The sequence below is a fragment of the Buteo buteo genome, chromosome 2 (assembly GCF_964188355.1).
Source record: "Buteo buteo chromosome 2, bButBut1.hap1.1, whole genome shotgun sequence".
NCBI lineage: Eukaryota > Metazoa > Chordata > Aves > Accipitriformes > Accipitridae > Buteo > Buteo buteo.
In genome coordinates, this window is record NC_134172.1 from 74,643,515 (window position 1) to 74,662,067 (window position 18,553).

General features: G+C 39.3%; 1 protein-coding gene across 3 annotated transcripts in view; it reads left to right on the forward strand.

The window, feature by feature from the left end:
- GNAS (GNAS complex locus) overlaps window positions 1-18,553 on the forward strand; it is a 161,628-nt gene that overhangs the window by 126,714 nt on the left and 16,361 nt on the right. The gene's annotated exons all lie outside the window — the stretch shown is intronic.

Here is an 18,553-nt window from a genome sequence, read left to right on the forward strand (position 1 = left end):
ACCCCCCCACACCCATCAACTTCATTCATTTGCCACTTTTATTTCTCCTTTGTTCCACACATCTGTTAATGTGTCAGTTCCTTTCTGGCCTTTGGCTGCAGATGCAACTTCCTTTCCTTGTCTAGTTGTAAATATGAGGGATTTGCCTCAGCTGGAGGCAGGGCTGACCTGATCTGAAGAGCATGAAAAAGCTGGGTTGGAACTTCTTCCCCAATTTCTTGAACCAGTCCTGCATCCAAATAGTCACACTTTGCCTTTTAGTTTAAGTGTATCACTTGCTAATGCCTGCAAGAGTTAAGGATAAACCCTAGTGCAAGTGTTCATGCATGCTTGATTTAGTGGAAATGGATGTTCATTTCTCAATGTGTTATATTTGCTTTCACGTGCAAATGGAGCATTTGCTCACACAACAGCTATCGCATTGTTTCAGTAACAAATTCACATGCACAAAATTTGCTCAGGTTAAGCACACGCTTGCTCAAGATTGTTTTTGAAACTTTGGCATGGATTTTAACATTTTATTTAAACAAACTTTGTCCATAAAATAGTAAATTTCTTGTGTGATAATAAGTAGATATCCACATGATTTGTTCAGTAGATTGCTGTTTTCCTCTGACAGATAAGTTTCATTTTGAATGGTGAATGCACATCAAGACAGTGTCATGAAGGCAGGACTAAATAACAAGCATATTGACGTTTTAGTTAGCTGCTGAAGAATACTGTGTTGAGTCTGGTTGGTAGTTTGATCAGGATGTATCTCTTAACTAATATTTTACTTTAATAGTCTGCTTTAAAACCAAAGTGGATGTTATCAAAGAATGTGAATGTATGAGTAACTACAACTGTATAAACCTAAGAATGATACAGCTTCATAAGATAATTCTGTACTAAGAGTATTTGGCTACAGTTCAGAATTCTGCAGACAAAATTGTTTTGTAGCCCAGTTTCTTGATGGTTTGCCTGTACCCGTAGAGTTAATTAACACAGAGTTGAAAATAATTCACTAAAGAGAATAACAGATTCCTTGTTACTAGTGGTTAAAAACAGCAAACTGTGTCATTTGATAAATAATACTATGCTTACATCACCAAATGATTTTACATTTTAATAAACAAATGATACAGATAAATGACAAAATTTGCATAAGCCCTGAGACTTCTATTTCAAACAAAGAAAATAAAACAATCTTGAGCTTTTTTAAAGTAAACATCAGATGCATATTTTTGCAATTGATTTCAAGTCTGTTTGGTTCAGTAGTATCTGGACTTCTTAGTCAACATATTTCTGATACCTATCCATACTCCTGCTTTGTGTTTTTGTGGCACTGTTCTCTGCAAAAGTAGAAATTCAAATGCAGTGGAATTTTTTTGTGGGTGAAGGGGAAGAGTTGAAATCCAATACAGCAGGAGATGGAATATAAGCTAAAACCTTCTGTTAATTCAACTTGTACCAATTTCTGCATTTTAATGGCAACAGGTTCCCCGTTCCTTCCCACTGTTTCCTTCTCCCATCCTCAAAAGTTTATGTTGTGGCATTAATTAATAGTGTGAGAATATTCTAGAAATACGTGGAAAAAACATCTTTTGTCTGCTGAGGCTTTTGGAAGAGATGCTGTGAATATTGTATTGGTCTCTTGCTCTGTTGATGGGTACAAGTTTGTAATGGAATGAGAATTAGTGAACTAGACTGGCAGGGTGCTTGTTCTGCACATCACTGTGTGATTTGTATACACATGTATACCTAAAGCTAAACTTATCTGGGGTTAGTTATGCAAAAGAGTTAGAGTTGCCGCCTTGAAAAGTAGTGTTTCCAACTTTTAATCAAGGACATATGTAGGGTTGATTTTTGTTTATTATTTTGGTTGACTATTTGTTAAGTTTTGAGGCTTCATAAATCATTTTCTATGTTATTAAAACAACCGATATTTTTTCAAACAACCAATATATTAGTAAACAAGATTTTGTGTATGCATTCAAAGCCCTGACTCAATGCGCAATCCATTTTGAGTGATTAATCAGTGTTGTTACAGAATTTGACACAAAATAATTTATTCAAGAAATTAGTATGTTGCATTGTTACACAAGATCATTAACTACAGCTACTAACATAGCATTACTACACAATTTTATTTTTCTTTCATGATTGTAAAGATTAAGAAGAATTCAGTAGCCTGGATTCATCCTTATAGGAACTCGCTTAAAGTAGATGGAGTTTCTCCTACTGTGAGTTAATTCATTAACAACAGGTTTCACAAACACCACTGAATGCACAGATTCCTTGGCGTTCTGCTGAGCAGCCTTTCATCCTTTAAGCGATGCCACACATTCCTGGAGTGAGGGGATCTCACTATTGTGGTAAACACTGTATCAAGCTACTGGTACAAAGCTGATAAACACACAGTTGGTGCATTTACTGCAAGGCAGGCCCAACGTTTGACGAGGTTTGAGACGTTCAGAAAGTCAGACATTTGGTAGAGCTACATAACTGCTTGAAAGCTCAAGATTCTTTGGCTTGTCTTTGCCATACATAGATTTTGCAGATGCTATTGCCCTTTCTTCTGTGTTTTTATTTATTTTCACTAGGCACAGAATATACTTTTTTATGGTAGGGGAAAATGCAACAAATTCACCCTAAACATAACTCTATTTGCTGCAGGTGAAACTTCTCCTGTAATCTCAGTTCTCAAAAAAATACACGTACTTTGAGTAAATTTGAACAAGTAAAATAGTAGATTATTATGTACACAGTAATCCTTAAATCCTCTGATTTTTGTGAAGACAGGTAGCAGTCAGTCTGTGTTAAAATGAATTAGTTAGGATGGGAAGTTAAAATAAGGGGAAGAGTTGTGTTTACATAAACTCTGTAAGGTTGTCATGCACCTAGGGTGTACTAGTCTTCTGTATTTATTGAAGTTTTACTCATAAATTTAAAAAATGTACTCAGTTTTACTGCAAAATTCCCATAAATTTAATAGAAGAAAGAGCAAACAACATCTTTCATTGTTAGTATCGGACTTAATGGTATAGTGGTCTTAGATTACTGTAGTGGTATAAAAACCATAGCAGTCAGGTGTTGAGAATCAGTCAAAGCAACTGTTAAAACTCTTATTAGTTTCTGAGAATTAATTTTCAGTCACCCTTTCCTCCCACACTTTTGCAACCTCTGTTTGTGCGAACACAAAAAGCCCTGAATGAGGTTTGTTTTGAGCTGCAATTTGAACAAACAATATGATACAGAAACAAGAGGAATAAAAGACTTCCATACGGTCTGGAGCAGCCTTCACTAGGAATCCCTCCCGCAAGAGAAAGATCTGCAGGTGCAAAACACAGGGCAAGCTATAAATAAATGCTTGCGGAAACGAGAAGGTGCGGCGTTGATTGCATCATTTTTGCATTACCTATGTAACAGCCAGGCTGGCGTTCCCTGGGTGAATTTGGTGGTAGGCGTTTTGGGACAGCTGATGCGGGGTGCAGTGCTGGGCTGGCTGCGGGACACTTGTGAGGGTGGGATCCCGGGGGTCTGGCTGCTGTGGAAGCCACGGTAAATGCTGCTCCAGCGGGAAATGGTGTGCTGCTCCGGGCACTCTGATAGCAGGGAACGTGGAGCAGGTGTGACCAGTATTTTTAGGATTTTGCAGTTTACTCGCCTTGGTGGGTGAGTAGCTGCTGGAACTTTTTGCCTGACCTTGGGATCTGCTGTTTCTGATATCCGCCGTCAGCAAGCACGACAGCTTTGGAGCATGGGTGGTTGTGTTTTGTTTTGTTTTTTTTTTTTAAGAGAGCTCTTATCGCTCGTGCTGTATTGCTGCAGAAAAGGAACATTTTAAGATTAGAAGACGACAATTAGGAGAATACTTTTATCAGACTAAGACCTAAAAAGATATTGTAAAACCTCATTAAAGATTTGCTTTAAAAAATAAATTAAAAGCAACAGTGTTCTGAAAGATAGGAGGCAACAGAAAATTTGTGATACAAGGATGAAATGAGGCCAGTACATTGGCTGGTACAATGGGAAAGTGCCAGGTTCGATTCCCAATTGTTCCCTGGGCTGAAACACTGCAAATACATCACTGCCAGTTCCAGGGAGAGGGAGCACTTGATGCTGTTGACTTGCACGTTCTCTCCCTCCTTTTCCTCTTCTGTGAACTCCACTGTTTGATGATACACTGAAGCCTTTCCTTCACTGGGGACTTAAATTTAAATTTCTTTTGTCTGGGTGCTTGCCTGCATTCACAGGTATTGCTGAATTTATTATTTTGAGAGACCCCTGACAAAGATGTCTGCAGTACATTTGGTATAAATTTACTAGCAGGCTCAAAAGTTTATTGAGACCATGTGCTTGCATGCAGAGAACATGGTCATAAAATCCTTACTTCAGAAGGGGCGGGCTGAAAATTAAAAAAATAGATTAAGCTCGTATTAGGTGAACAAGTTTGTCAAACTGAAGCTGAACTTAAGTATTCTTTAAGTGCTTTTTATAGTATGTGACTGAGTCCTAAATAAACGGAAAGAAATTGCTAGCTAATTTTACATGTGATTAAGAATAATTTTGTAGGCAGGATGTCATTGATAGGTTTTGTGATTTGAAATACCATTTTTGAACTGATTACTCTGTAGTATATTATACGTTGATTTTGTGGCTGAAACTTTTTAAAATCAGTTGTTACAGTTAAACACAATTCTGTGTTAACTATGTGTGTATTGTGCTACACTAATTGAGTCTCTGAGAAGGATATCCACCCATAAAGCTAAATTGTAGTGTATTCGTTATGCAAGTGAGGGTGTTCAGTGTCTGGATGGTAATTTACACTTGAAACGTGTTGGCTGCCCAGTAAATTTTCTGTGAAGGCTGTGGAGTGCCTTGGGTACTCTGCAAGGTTCCCCTTCCCCCAAAGGGCTTATGTAAACTGCAGCCGGAGTAAAAGCTTGCAGAGGACTATTTTTAGCAAGGCTGTTGCAGCTGGGGGAGGGAAAGAGCCTTGGGTCCTGGAGGAGGGTCTGCCAGAGACGTGTGGTGCTGGTGGGAGCCTCATCCAGCCTGGTTCAAGTGGCTGGGTAGTGCTGTATGATCTTTGCCGAGAGATTCTGTTTCTACAATAAAAAAAAACAAAAAACCCAACCAAAAAACCTTCTAAAGCCTAAGTAATTTTTATAAATAAATGAAAATAGCAATATACACGCAAAATCCCTGCAAATTGTGTTAATTTGCTAATTTTGTTTGTATATTGCCAATGTTGGTAATACTTGCAAAGTTGCTGAAGACCATGTCTGGAACACGCTGTCCGCCACTTTCGCTATTAAGGCATCTCAGTTGGATTTTAATTGCTAATTTGTGATATTATAAAATCAGGGACAGTGTGGAAAAGTTAGGCATCTTGAAGCTTTGTAACTGGCAAGGCAATCTTGTTACATAGCTTCATAAAGAGTGTGGCTGTTCTCTGGATATTCTTTGATCAAATTGAGTCTTAAGAGTGAACCAATCTTGCTCGAGTCTACTGATCTTATTTTGGTCTTATCGTTAGCTCTGCCTATCAGTATGTATGCCACGAAGAACAGATTTTGCAGTTAAGGTGTACAGTCTCAGTTCTTTTCTTGGTTCAGCCTGAATGGCTTCTCTTTACCATTTCTGCTGGAGGACTTGCTGTTCACCTCTGTTCTACGGAGCTGAACTGCTTTAGGATCCACTTATTTTGTTATCAAAGGCCAGACCTGGCTGAAACTTAGTTTCCCCATTTGTAAATTGGTGTTGTGATATGTCTCTGCTTCAAGAAGAACACAAAAGCTCACATCTGCAAAAACCCTTGGATCATTTTGGATAGTGTGAGGTTTTAAATGAAATCAGATGAGTGAAGGACATTATTGTTCAATCTTTCATGGTACTAATGCCAAGAAGTATTACAATGTCGTCAAGATCCTTGACACGATGAAGTGGTTTCGTAGAAGGGGTGAGAGGTTGGATTTAGATCTTCTCTGGTCTTACCAGCATAGATGATATATTCCCCAAATAGGCATTCCAGACTCTAGGATCCTGCTATGTCACATTAAAATGTAGATATTAGTGTGTTATCAGTGTATTTTTCAATGCTAACTGTAATTCTCTACCTCTGTTGTTAAAAGTTTGTTCCAAAATAAGGCATATAGTAGGTATGAAGTGTGGAACAGTCTTATGTGAGGTTGGAAGTATAACATACTCATTATTGTCACAGTGCGTTATCAAGGGAACCAGTAATTAAAATGTCTAGTTTTAAAGAGCTATTTGGAGAAGAACATGTCAGATTATAACTCACTTTATTGTGATTTATGTGGCTTGTTCACTAAATTTGCAAATATCAATATGCTCCATGTTGTGAATTCCTCTGTGCTCTTTCAGAGGTCTTTGCTGGGTGAGACCCTTGACCCTTCACCATCACCTCTGGAGTACTTCACTGTCCACCTCTCCTCCACAGAGTTGAACTACTCCAAGACCCAAGCAGTTTGTTACCATTTATCATTTTCACCAGCTCTCTTCAGACATTAGGAGCTCTGTTACTCTTTTCCTCTCCACCTTTTCCTCGCACAGGCGGATTGTGAATAGTGCAGCTGCGCAGAGGCATTCCCTGCTCATAAGGAGGGTGATGGCGGAACAGGCAGGGAAAAACAGGGCAAGGCAGGACTGGACAGGTCAAAGCAGAACTGCTTTCATTAAACTAAAAAAAAAACAACACAAAAACCCAACAAAAAAACCCCCACCAAAACCCAAAAAACCCCAACCAAACCCTGAGCCTGGCCCTCAACCAATTTTTAGGATCAGAAAGGTGTTGAGCCATTTCCCAGTTTCAGTCTGATTGGAGCCAAGCCTTAGCAGATGCTTGGGAAGCCATAGCTCCGCTGCTGCTTAATTGCTTCTTGTTTTGAAAGATAATTAGGAACTTTATTTAAAAATAGTAACTTTAGTGTTCAGTCCATTAAATTTGTCACCAAGATAATTTCATTAGACTCCCAGCTGTTTTCTTATTGGAATTGTGAACTAAAAATAGGTAGGATTTCTGCTGTTCTGTGCAGAGGCTGGTACCTCCATTTCAGCTCTGACTTTCCCTAATGATGTGAAATGTGTTTGTTTCCCTCAGAGCTTTCTTCTGGGCTGTATTTAAGAAGGTCCTGCTAATTATGCCAAAATTGTGCACTGTGGTTTTGTGATAAAGTCACGTGGCTGTAAAGAGTATGAAACTGATTTTCCTCAAGACAAGTCTTACAAATGAAAGATTAGTGCCGCACCCAGTACATTTTTCTTTTTTCACTAGTCTGTAAGAGTTGTTTGTAATAATTCAACAGATACCTTTTAAAAACAAACAAACACTAATGAACACAGGTTTGTTACTATTATTATGAGGAGTGCAGTTTACCCTCTCAGTTCAGTTCTCATGAGCAGTCCTTTTGTTGTGCATAATTGAAATCACAGTGTAGATTGTGAGATAAAGTGACAATTACCATGTTTGTATTGTATGAAACATGGTGGTTTTTTGAAATAAAACTCTGTAATTACCAGAATCTGTACAAGTGTATGCTGCTTTTATACATATATGGATTACAGGGTGAATCGGGTTGTAGTATCCACATTTAAATAGTGTATCTTTTAAATTCTGAACTGTTTCACATCTAGTCCTAACATCCATACCACAAAGCATCATAATGGATTAACGCTAGACATGCAGAAAACCAAAACAGATTTTAACTTTACAGGGTTAGACACATATATGTGTATGTAAATGTATAGCAGTTTCCCTGCATACTTACTTAAAAATCAGTAATTAGAATGCAATTAGAAAAGTTGCATTTTTCAATTGTGATGTTAGTTGAAGATTTTTTTTTTCTTCCTTGGGATACCTTTTGACTGTAACTCCACTAAATATCTGCAGCTTACACTGATGAAAATGAATGTAGGGAACAGGAGGAAGTTTTACTGCAGAGCAGTGTGGGGCTTGGGTGGCTGGTTTTTTTCCTTTTTAAAGGCTTGGTGTTTGGAGCCACAATCAAGAGAGTCAGTGACCCAAATATAAATTATATTGGTCTTTATTTTTTTTTCTTCCCCATTCTATTGTCTTTAAGCAAAGAAACAGAAAATCAGAAGGTGTGTTAACAAAACATAGGTCTCTCAAATGGAAGTGAGTTCATTCAAAGGAGGGAATTTTTCTTTTTTAATTAAAATGAAGGATATGCTTATCTGCAGAAGTACTCCAATGATGTTCCCTTAAAACCTGTATTTAGATGCAGTGTGTAATTCTGGCATGGTTTATTAGCATCTCAGATCTTTTTAAATTTTCTCATCTGCTTGTTGGCAGTCTGTTCCTTGGACTTCCTGTGCATGTGCATTTATACAAAGAAGATAAGTAGTTTTACAAGCTGAAGCTATATGATCTAAATGTGGGTGGGATGGGGTGAGGGAAAAGTGCCATATTGAGAGCTCTGCACCTGTCACTAGTTTTGAGCATCACAATCAATACAGGGCAGCTAGTGTGTTCAAGATCCTACAAAAATGTCTTAGGCTGGAAAATGTAGAAGAAAACAGAGAATGGCTATATTTAGTATTCGCATTTTATTAACTTCTGTCTAATACATCAGTTGCTGAGCTGAGGCACCCTTTTTTGTGGTGAATCTAATAATTTGCTGCTGAGTAGAGGAAGTGGAGTTAAAATACTGTAGTGTGATAAAAGCTGTTTCACATATGGCTATAATGTTTATAGACTGTGTATGTATAACCACCTGATACAGCGTAAGGAACGTAAGAACACACCTCCTTTTCACCAGAACCATTGAGGTTGCTCTCCAGACTTTCTCCCTATCTGACCCATCTGATCTGAGTCTCTTCCACCTTGCAGTCTTTGCTGCTGTTCTTAGTGTAAACCATGATCCGGAAGCTCTAATTATAGTAATGCAGAACAAATGGAAATCCTGGAATTGTCTTCGGCACTCTTAAATCGCATGGTTTCTAGTTACAGGTATCAGAGCAATAGGTGAGCCAGTCCAGGCTACAGCTGGGTCATGATTGTTCCACAAGAGCTGCTGCATGCCTCTGCTTCCTAGCACAGCTTCGAATTGCCCATTTATTACCAGATCTGTGGGCTGTGAATGTCAGATGCCCACTACGTTTTAGGCACATATTTGAACCAAGACTGCAACACTGAAGGCTGTACATCTTTCAGTGCTTCTTTGCAGTGAGACATTAGAAGAGGGTTGCTGGGTTTATGTCTTTGTGCAAAATAATAGACTTGGATGTTGAGCAGAGCTTTGTAAGGGTGGCCAAAGCCCCAGCTATGCACTACATTTGGGGAAGAGAAATACATTCTTAGATCCCTTCTCATCTTTCCCACTGCAGCAATTCTACCCATGTTTTTTTAGTGTCTGTTGTTGTTCAGTTCTTCTCCTGAGACTGCTTAAATGTTCCTTTCATGTAGAAGAGGAAATTTTTAATCTGTTAATAAATAATTTAGGTTTAGGGTTTCAGCCATTTAAGATGCAAACATGAGACACTGCCCTCTGCAGACAAAGAGATGGTCAAGATGTGTGTGTCCTCTACTGGTACCTTACAGCTTTTAGTCATCCAGTGGAATCTGGAAATTTTCTGGAACTTGTGCACACCTTGGGCTCTTCAGTTTGGCTTTTCTTTCCCTCAGATTCCCTGCTGCCTGGTTGTGATTGAGTGGGGGGGGGGGCGGGGAGTCCACCCACTTGTGGTGCAAAAATGACTTGTTATTCATAGCTTTGTGATACTTTCTTTTCAGTGTAATAAAATTAAAAAAGCATAAACCAGCATCACTGGTACACAGAATTAATGCCTACTGAGAAGAAATTCTTTTCCACCTCTCAGTGTGTTTGTTTCGTGCTACCTGCATAGGTAGAGCTCATCACACCATTTTGTACTTGCTTCACAATCGTAACGGCTAGAATCTTTCTTTCTGCTTTCTCCTTCCCCCCATCCCCTGAGGAAAGGGGGGCTAAAGTTAAGGTTTCCAGAGAACGTGGCATTAATTTAGATTTAGCAGACTTTTGTACAGTATACCTTATCGCAGAGGTTCTCTTCAACCTCGGTAGAAGGGTGGTTTGTGGTCAAGGCTCTGGCATTGCTTGAGAGCACAGAGACCCATGTCAGAAGAGAAGGATAGGGCTGTGGGAGAAGGCTCCCTGCCCAGGCTTTCTCAGTCCTTGGCCTATGAGGCCAGTGAGGATGCTGAGACTGCAAGGGCGGTCCGTGTGTATGTGTCACCTTCAGTACCTCCTGAATCTTAATATTCTCCTGAGTATAAGGTTCCATTTCAAGATAGAGCTATCCATTCTGCTCTTGAGGGTTTTTAAAGTTATAATGCTGAAATAATTATGTTCTATGAATAATATATTTAGTAATTGTTTAGGTAATTACTACGCTTTTATATAACTGTAATAAATAGAGTCAATAAAGCTAGTTTAAAAGAACTAATTCCACCTGAAGCAGCTGCATTATCAATTCCTCATTGTAACATTGTTTTAAGCTAGTTAGAGAATAAGGGATTTTAAAAGTCTTTCCAAAATTTCCCCTCACCTTCTTTTTCCTGTGTGAGTTTCCCAACAACTCTTTCTCACCCACGCACATCCATCACCCACACACATCTCTGCACATTTACTCCAGTCCTGTCTCGGTTCCGTGTTTTGTAGCACCTGACTGCTTGTCTGTGAGTCAGGGAACTGCAATGGAAAACCTCTCTGTGCCGAAACCAACAGACATGACTCTTCGCTGAGAGAGGAAACGGGCTAAGGTTGTGCCTTGTCAGGGATTTTACTTTTCCTGTGCACACTTCATTCTAAACTCTCTGTTACTTTACTCTTGAAAGCACGCAGCTTAGAAAAGTCCATGTTAAAAAATACATTTTTCAAATGTTAAAATATGTTTTGCAAATATAAAGTGTATCCTACTGTCTGTTTTACAGACATTTGAACGATGAGAGATTTTAAAACTATTTTTAAGGTCTTTTATAGCCAGTATCCTGTTTTGAGAGATGAGATTTAAAGGAGTTCATATTTTTGTAATGATTAAAATTCTGCCTCAGGATAAGTTGAGTCAAGTTAGCAGGTCAGTGGGGAAGAGAGGGGGAAGGGTCAAAATATTTTATTTAAAAGATTCTAAAATAGCGTATCGTGTCACTTGCTAAATTAGCACTGTTTATGAGCCTTTGTAAAGCCACAGCATTCTTTGAGGTGTCCATTTTAATTGTAAGCTTAAAAGCACTAAATATTCAAATGTGTTTGGGGGAAATATTCCATAGTCAATGACTATGTATTGGTGTTACCATAAACAACTTGTGAGTAAGTGAAGGTGGAGGGTCTATATTCGATTTTCCTGTTAAGAGTAGTAAAAATCTAAGCAAAGAGCAAAATCATGAAACTGAATGACTGACAGTTCTTTTTGTTTGATGTGTTAAATTTCCGTGAGAAGAAAAGAGGGCTGCACTTCTTCAGAAACATGGTCACTCCCTGTGAATGGCTTTCCCACAGAAGTAGTATGTTCACCTTTATTGTTTGCCTTTGAATTTGGCTTCAAGCTTGATTTCTTGCTCCTTTTATCTGCCTGAATGTAATGTGTACCAGAGAGAGACAAGCAATTAAATTGGACTTCTTCATTTTATTGTATGGCAAAAGAACACAGAAACAGATATTTGCAGGTGATGCTTTTCACAGTAACCAAAGATTAGTGTCACTGTACTACTCAAAATTAACAGGATAAAATTGCTATTATAGCTCTGTATCACTTGCTTGTTTTAAAATGAATTTTTTAAACTATGTCTGATATTAAATTTAATGATCAAGCAAATGTTTTCAAGAAAAAAGAATAACTTTGCATTGCAGCTTACTTCAAGATGAGAGGTGTGTTCTTTACAGATGCTTTTAATACTAGATGCCAGGCTGTGTGTCTCCATTTACAGAGGCCTGGAGTTGTTTTTCCCAAGTTGAAAAAAAGAACGTTTAAAAAAAAAAGAGAGGGGGCAGGGGGGGAAGCATGTTTCTGAGAAAAGCAAAAACTGAAATGTGAGCTGTTGTGAGTTGTTCAAACTGTCGGCTCCCGAACAGGTATTGACAGGTAGTCCTGTGAAGACGCTGACTGCCATTCCAGTCCCGAGTGCCTGCAGCAGGCATTACGTGTGACGCTGGCGTAAAAGAAATGAAACATTTGAGCATCCTGTGAGCAGGATAACAGTCAAAATTACTGCCTTTTTGCAAAAGAACCTAACTTCCTAAAATACTAAACAAAAATCTCATTTGGGATGGTACCTAAGTAGGCAAAATTCCAGCACTGGATTTATATTCTTGCATGTTAGACATGTGAACTATTTCTCTGAAGACCTTTGTACAAGTGTACTTAAATAAGGCAGTGAAGTCCTCCCTACCACCCTGCTCAAAACCCAGCAGCAGTTTGTCCTCCCATTGTTTTGCGCTCATCTGGGGCCTGATTCCTTCCCTGAGCTATCACCGCTTCCCTAGTTCCTGCGGAAATTCAGTCCTGGGATCAAAATTCCTTTTCTGTCACGTGAGATCATGTCAGCTCCACCTACCTCTGTCTCTAAAATTTCTGTTAAAAATTATGTTGGCCATTTTTCAGATAACAGTTGGGGAAATGCCTGGTTCTGTATTCACAGTGTCTGGGGTTTAGGTTATACAAGCCCCACACAAGCTGAAAAATGTGGGAACTGTCTGAACCTTTGATTTGTCCGTTTTTGTTTTGTCAAAGTATGGACACTAGTATGAAGGATTAGTTTATTAATTCTTTTATTATGTGAAAGGCATAGTGCAAATACCAATAAATAATGCTTATAAAGCATTTTGTGGCTGTCAGTATAGCTTTATTCCTACTTCAGTTCTAGCTCTTTAGTTGTCTCCCCCCACCCCCTACTCCCCCACCCCCCCCACTTTCTGGCTGTGTTTTTTGGTTGCAGTTAGTTGTTGAGGGAATATGCTTTTATTAACATTTTAAATTATTGACATAATTTTTATTTTAATTATTAGTGATGTCACTAATTTTGTCTGAATAATGTAGTTTTAAAATTATACGTATGTGGTGGTCTTTATCAACTGAAAGTAATTCTACTGATTTGATGGCACTGGAGGGAGCTAAAGACCATGAGGACAAGGTTCATATGAATACTTTGTTGAAACACAATGAAAGGATATCCCATTAAGTTCACCTGTTCGAATTGCACAGAGCAGCCTAAGGTAGGGGACATATACTTATAAAATGCATAGGTTGTTGCTATATTAAAAATGACATCTGAAATTGAAACAAGCATTCATTTCCTGATTTGAACTCAAAAATGTTAGGAGGTTTTCAAATAAATTTACGTTCTGTAGAGGCACTCTTTAATTCCACTAAAAATTATTCATATTGATTTTTGCCTATATGACTTTGCTTGAACAGTCTCCTTAGTCTAAGTTAGCAGCAAATATTCTTAAACCTAAGAAGATCCCTGTTGCACCTGATTGATTTAAATACATTGTGAAAAATTATTAAATTTAAAGTTTCCCTCCAAGTTCAGCCCCCACAGAGCACAGGAGCGATGCAGGCAGTGATGCAGTTATGTTGAATTCTTCTGCTGTATATAAGGTCTGTGACTTTAGCTTACAATTAAAAAGAGTTTACAAAAGAAAAATTCCTGACCTTGTTCATAGATACAGACCTTTTTCTACCTTCCAGAAAACAGTTCATGATCAGCCATAATTTATTTTCTCACTAGTCCAGCTAGATTGTTTTCTACATAGTAAAGACCATGGGAAAAAAATGTTATTTTCTAACAATTAATTATTAGACTTCAGCTTTTCATTCCTTACGTAAAATTAAAAATTGTAGTCTTTAGTGTGCAGAGCTCTTGCTGAAATAACTGAAAAAGATACCAAACTTGATGGAGTACTGAGGAGTTTAATTCTTCAGGATGACAGTCTTTGAGAGTCACAGGAGGTTAAAACCATTTCAAATGTCAGGAAAGACAGAAATTGCAGCAGGTAAGTCACAGAACAGCCCGGGAGTGCAGGCTGCTGCATCAGCTCTGCCATTCACCATGCCCGATTCCCACCCTCATGTCCAGGGTTTGATTTCCCTGGGAACTCTCCAGGCCCAACGTACCGCTTGCCTTTCATTCTGCTGCCCATAACGCGTGAATTGTTTAGAGATGGCTGATACTTTGATTTCTGATTAATTCACTAGTTGTTTTATTTTAAACAGTAATTCATTAAGAGGGATAGGTAAAAAACAAAGGCAGGCAAACAAAATTGTTTTGAAGTGTAGAGGAAGAGATAACATCCCTTATCAAAAGAAACAGATTTGATAGCGTTTTGCAAGAGACGGGATCGTTAGAGCCGAGTCTCTGGTGTGTTTGGCCCGCCAAAATTCAGGAAGAAGATTTGGAGAAGAGGAGCAGAAGGCAAAGCGAAGTGAGAAATGTTGTTATGTGAACATGTAATTGCTTCTCCTTTTCCCATGTTTTTTGTCTTCTTTTGCAGCCTACTTAAAAGAAAAAAAAACGAAAAAGTTAATAGGGATTGTGCCATGATCCCCCCCCCACTCACGCCATGTTTCTGCCCTGGGCTTGTCCTGGAATCAGATCACGACGTAGTGATCTCATCCATGCTGTTACCTTTCATTTCTGTACCCAACCTTGGCCTTGGATCAGCTTAAGTTTCTGCCTGGCATGGTGAAGTAATTTTCTGGGGCAGGGTGAGGGGCTGTTCTGAAGTTATTTGACATATACAGGCTTGTATTGCGGAGTGAGCCTCGGAGGCACGCAGTAGTGAGTTGTTTTTAATTGGTCTGTTTTGGTAGTTGTCAGAGTGCGAAAATACCTTCGTACAAGTTCACAAAGCAGGAGCGAAGGCAGCTGGAGGAGCCTCAAGTGTTTGTGTCGGTTACCGGTGGGGGGAAGCTGTGCGGGGCAGGCTTCATTTGAAAACCGGTAATCGAGTATGGTCACAGGCAGCTGGTTGTAGTGTTCGGGATAAAATGTGCCCCCGGTCAGTGGGAAGCGTAAAAGAGCACAGACGATCTGCTTGGGGGAGGCATCCCTCCAAAGCCATTGCTGGAGGAGGAGAGACCCGTAACCAGCATCAGCTCAAGGTGAAGAGTTAATGGCAGAGGGGATCTGGCAGGCATCCTGGCGGTGCTGTGGAGGCCCTTCCAGCGAAGGACTGGAGTGTTGGCCAGGTTTGGGTTACCTTGTAGTGTTTTCTGCTCTACGGCCCTCTCCCTCTCGTCTTTCTCCCAGACAAACCCAGAGAGTTTGTTCATTATATGAGCCAGAAAGGGCTATCTTGTAATAACTTACAAATTGGTTTCTTAAGGAAGAAAAAAAAAAATATATAGTTCTTTTTTATATAATTTAAATCAAAACTTGCAGTTGATTATAGGCTCTTAAACTAACTTGGAGTATCTTTATAAAAACCAATAAATCCTGAATCGCACTGCATTGCATGTTATAAAGTACATTTTCCAAAATACTTCTGTGAAAACTGCTGTTTTCTGTAACATACATTGTTCAGATGGCAGAGAGCAAACTGGATGTGGTAAAGGGGAGGACGAAGGGGAGGGAAGTTTACATACAGCTTTAAGCCTGGATGGAAGTTACTCTACAATTTTTAGAAATGAAAATATCCATGTAGGGACCTAAAGGAATCCTGTGGGCTGATGGTGCAGTTTGTGTGGAGCGCGTGCACAGTGCCTTTATGGCATACGGAAGATATTTCACTGTGGCTTAACGCTTATTATAGTTGCACTTTTTTGATTACCATCTGTAGTCTCTATTGGTTTTTGATAGAGCAACTAAGATTTTATATTTTGGGAGTGGTGTTTGCTGTGTTATATCACGCTGACTACTATTTCCAGTGTCGGTGAAACAGCAAAGTCTTACAACTTCAGTCTGATTCCTGAACCGTTGCTTTCATATGCTGTAGAAAATATTGAATCTCCTGATTATACAAATGTCTTCTGTTGGGTAATATTGACAAATACACTGAATAACATTTTTGACATAACATTCTGTTCCCACACAGATAATTTGGATGTAATTGAATGGGTTGATCAAGAGTCTGTGCTAAAAATACGACATTTTCTCACCCACTAAGTGAAAGAAAATGCTTGCTCAAAAGGCAGTTTTGTCAAGCGGAGCCGTTGGAAAGTGGGCTGGGTTATGCCGCGACTACTGATTCTGCCTTCCGCCTCCGAAGGCACGGCTCAGGTCTGGCCCGAGCTGCAGACGCAGCTGGTTTGTAACCTCAGCGTAGTCCACGGCTGCAGTTTTGTCCCCGCTGAGGGTCCGAAGTGGCGGCGTTGAGAGTGAGGAGGAGAGTAGCCATCGCGGCAGCCTGGCAGAGGGCTTTGGGGAACCACATCTCGTACCAGGCTCACGGAGCAGCCTGGGAATGATTTTAACTGGAGCAAAGCGCTCCAGCCCATGCAGGATCCCATCCAGGATGCCTCTCAGACTTGCAGGAGCGCTTAAATGCACTTGAGCCAAAAACGTACAGAAATAGAGGGGGAAGTTTTGAAGATCTCTTTTCTTTTCTTCTGTTTTTCCTTATTTTAATGGTCTCCTGGGCAAAAGACTGCATTGTTACAGTTTCAAAAGCGGTATGGTTTTGCTGCAGACTAGGGGAAAAGAAAGAAAAATAGACCTTAGAGAAAGACTGACTGTTTAGTATGCAATAAAGTAACTTTTATACTTCTCCCAATCTCCTATCAAATAAATCTCATGCTAACAAGCAATCAAAACTGTTTCTCTGCCCACTGCTCCACACAAGCTGAGCCGCATTGTACCTTTCCAGCCTTTGAAACTGCCTGTGCCTATTTTTATTTGTCAGGCCGGGGCTGGGCTGGCCCCATTCCAGATGTGTCTCACAAGATTTGGTGCTGATGAGCTATTTATAGCACTGTGGTTCCATTGTCATGGCAACCGTGCTAGAGGCCAAGGCGGCTGGGAGCTATTTCTGGACTTGTGCTGTAATGTAAAACTGATTGGGAAAGTTAGTGCATCCTCTAAGCCAGACTAACTTTAGACAGGCAGAGGGGGAAAAAAAAAAAAAAAAAAAAAGAGAGATAACTACAACCTCTTTAAATAGATTTTTCTTTTTCTCCTACTTTTTCCCCATTTGTCTTTCCGATCGCTAGCAGTTTTTGAAGGGATGGTTTCCCTTCTGCTGGATTTGTCTAAAATTCATTCATGCCTCACGGCCTCCTGGCAGATTACACTTTTTTAATTATGCAGTTTAGGAGGCTGGGTGTGTAACCAGCCTTGTTTTTAGGGCAAGGTTTGTATTTCATGGCAACACAAAAGTAAGGGGGCTTTGCTGGCTGATCGGAGGGGTATGTTCAGGGGGTTTTGCAATAGCTGGGAGTTCTTTATACCCCGTAGTTTTAATACTCTATTTTTTGTGTGTGCTTCATGTTCTCCACACCATATAAGGAACTGTAACCTTGATTACCACAAGATGATTCCAAATATATGGAGTCATACTTTTCAGCTTTCTCATTATTTGCTTCAAAATTAGACCCATGGTGCCCCTCCGCCTCCAAGTGGCTGGAATGCTGCAAGGTTCTTCTGTAATTACAGCTGGGGCCGCTCTCAAAATCACTTTTCTGGGGTGTGTACACATTAATACTATCTATAATTAAATTCTGAGCTTTAGACTGTTTTTAAATCTTTTTGTGTGACTTGCTGCTTTGATCATAATAACAGATTGACTTGAAATTGGAAATAAAAAAAATATTTGCAGCTTCTTGGGAAAGTCTTCTAAAGAGTTGTCTTTTGGTTTACTTCTGTTCAAGTCTTATACTACATTTTGAAGTTCATTTCCAATATAAATCTGGTTTTGAATGGGGTCCTTAAGTCTGAGAACTGATATGCAGAATTTGTTACGGGAACATAGTATGCAAGATATTTTTACATGCAATATAGCGGTCTGATAATTATACCAATGATATTTGTTACAGTACTGTCTCTACGTGCATGTCTCTAAAGGCTTTTCTTTTTTTCCTTAATTCTCTTTGTGAAGTAATTGCAAAGGTTTTGCTGGAATTTTTTTTCTCTCTCCTTATATAGTTTCGTTTAGGGCGAAAAAAGACCTGTGCCTTTCTGAATATTTTTAATTGTCCAGTAACATGTTTGTGGCATGCCTTCTGTGACTACCTTAACAGTAAAAACTCGACCTTTGCAAATCATAGAAAATGTCAGCATATCTTTAAAAACAAACAAAAAAGTCTAAAGTCCCAATTTTAATTTTTAACTTCATTTTGAGGAAAAACGTGACAAGTTTGGTTTCATACACTGTCCATGTTTGCAGGATACCATAAGTACTAGCAGATTGAATGTTTGCTTATTTTATTTGCATCATTCCTGTAATTTTGCCTGCTTTTCTGCTTCTCTTGCAAAATAAACCAGCTGAAATGTAAAAAAATCTTTATCACCAGTTTAAGGAATAGGATTTCCCCCTCCTCAATATCCTGCTTGCTCCCAAGAACAGCAGAAACGGACAGACTTGAGGGACAGTCGATATGCACATGCCTGCTTGCA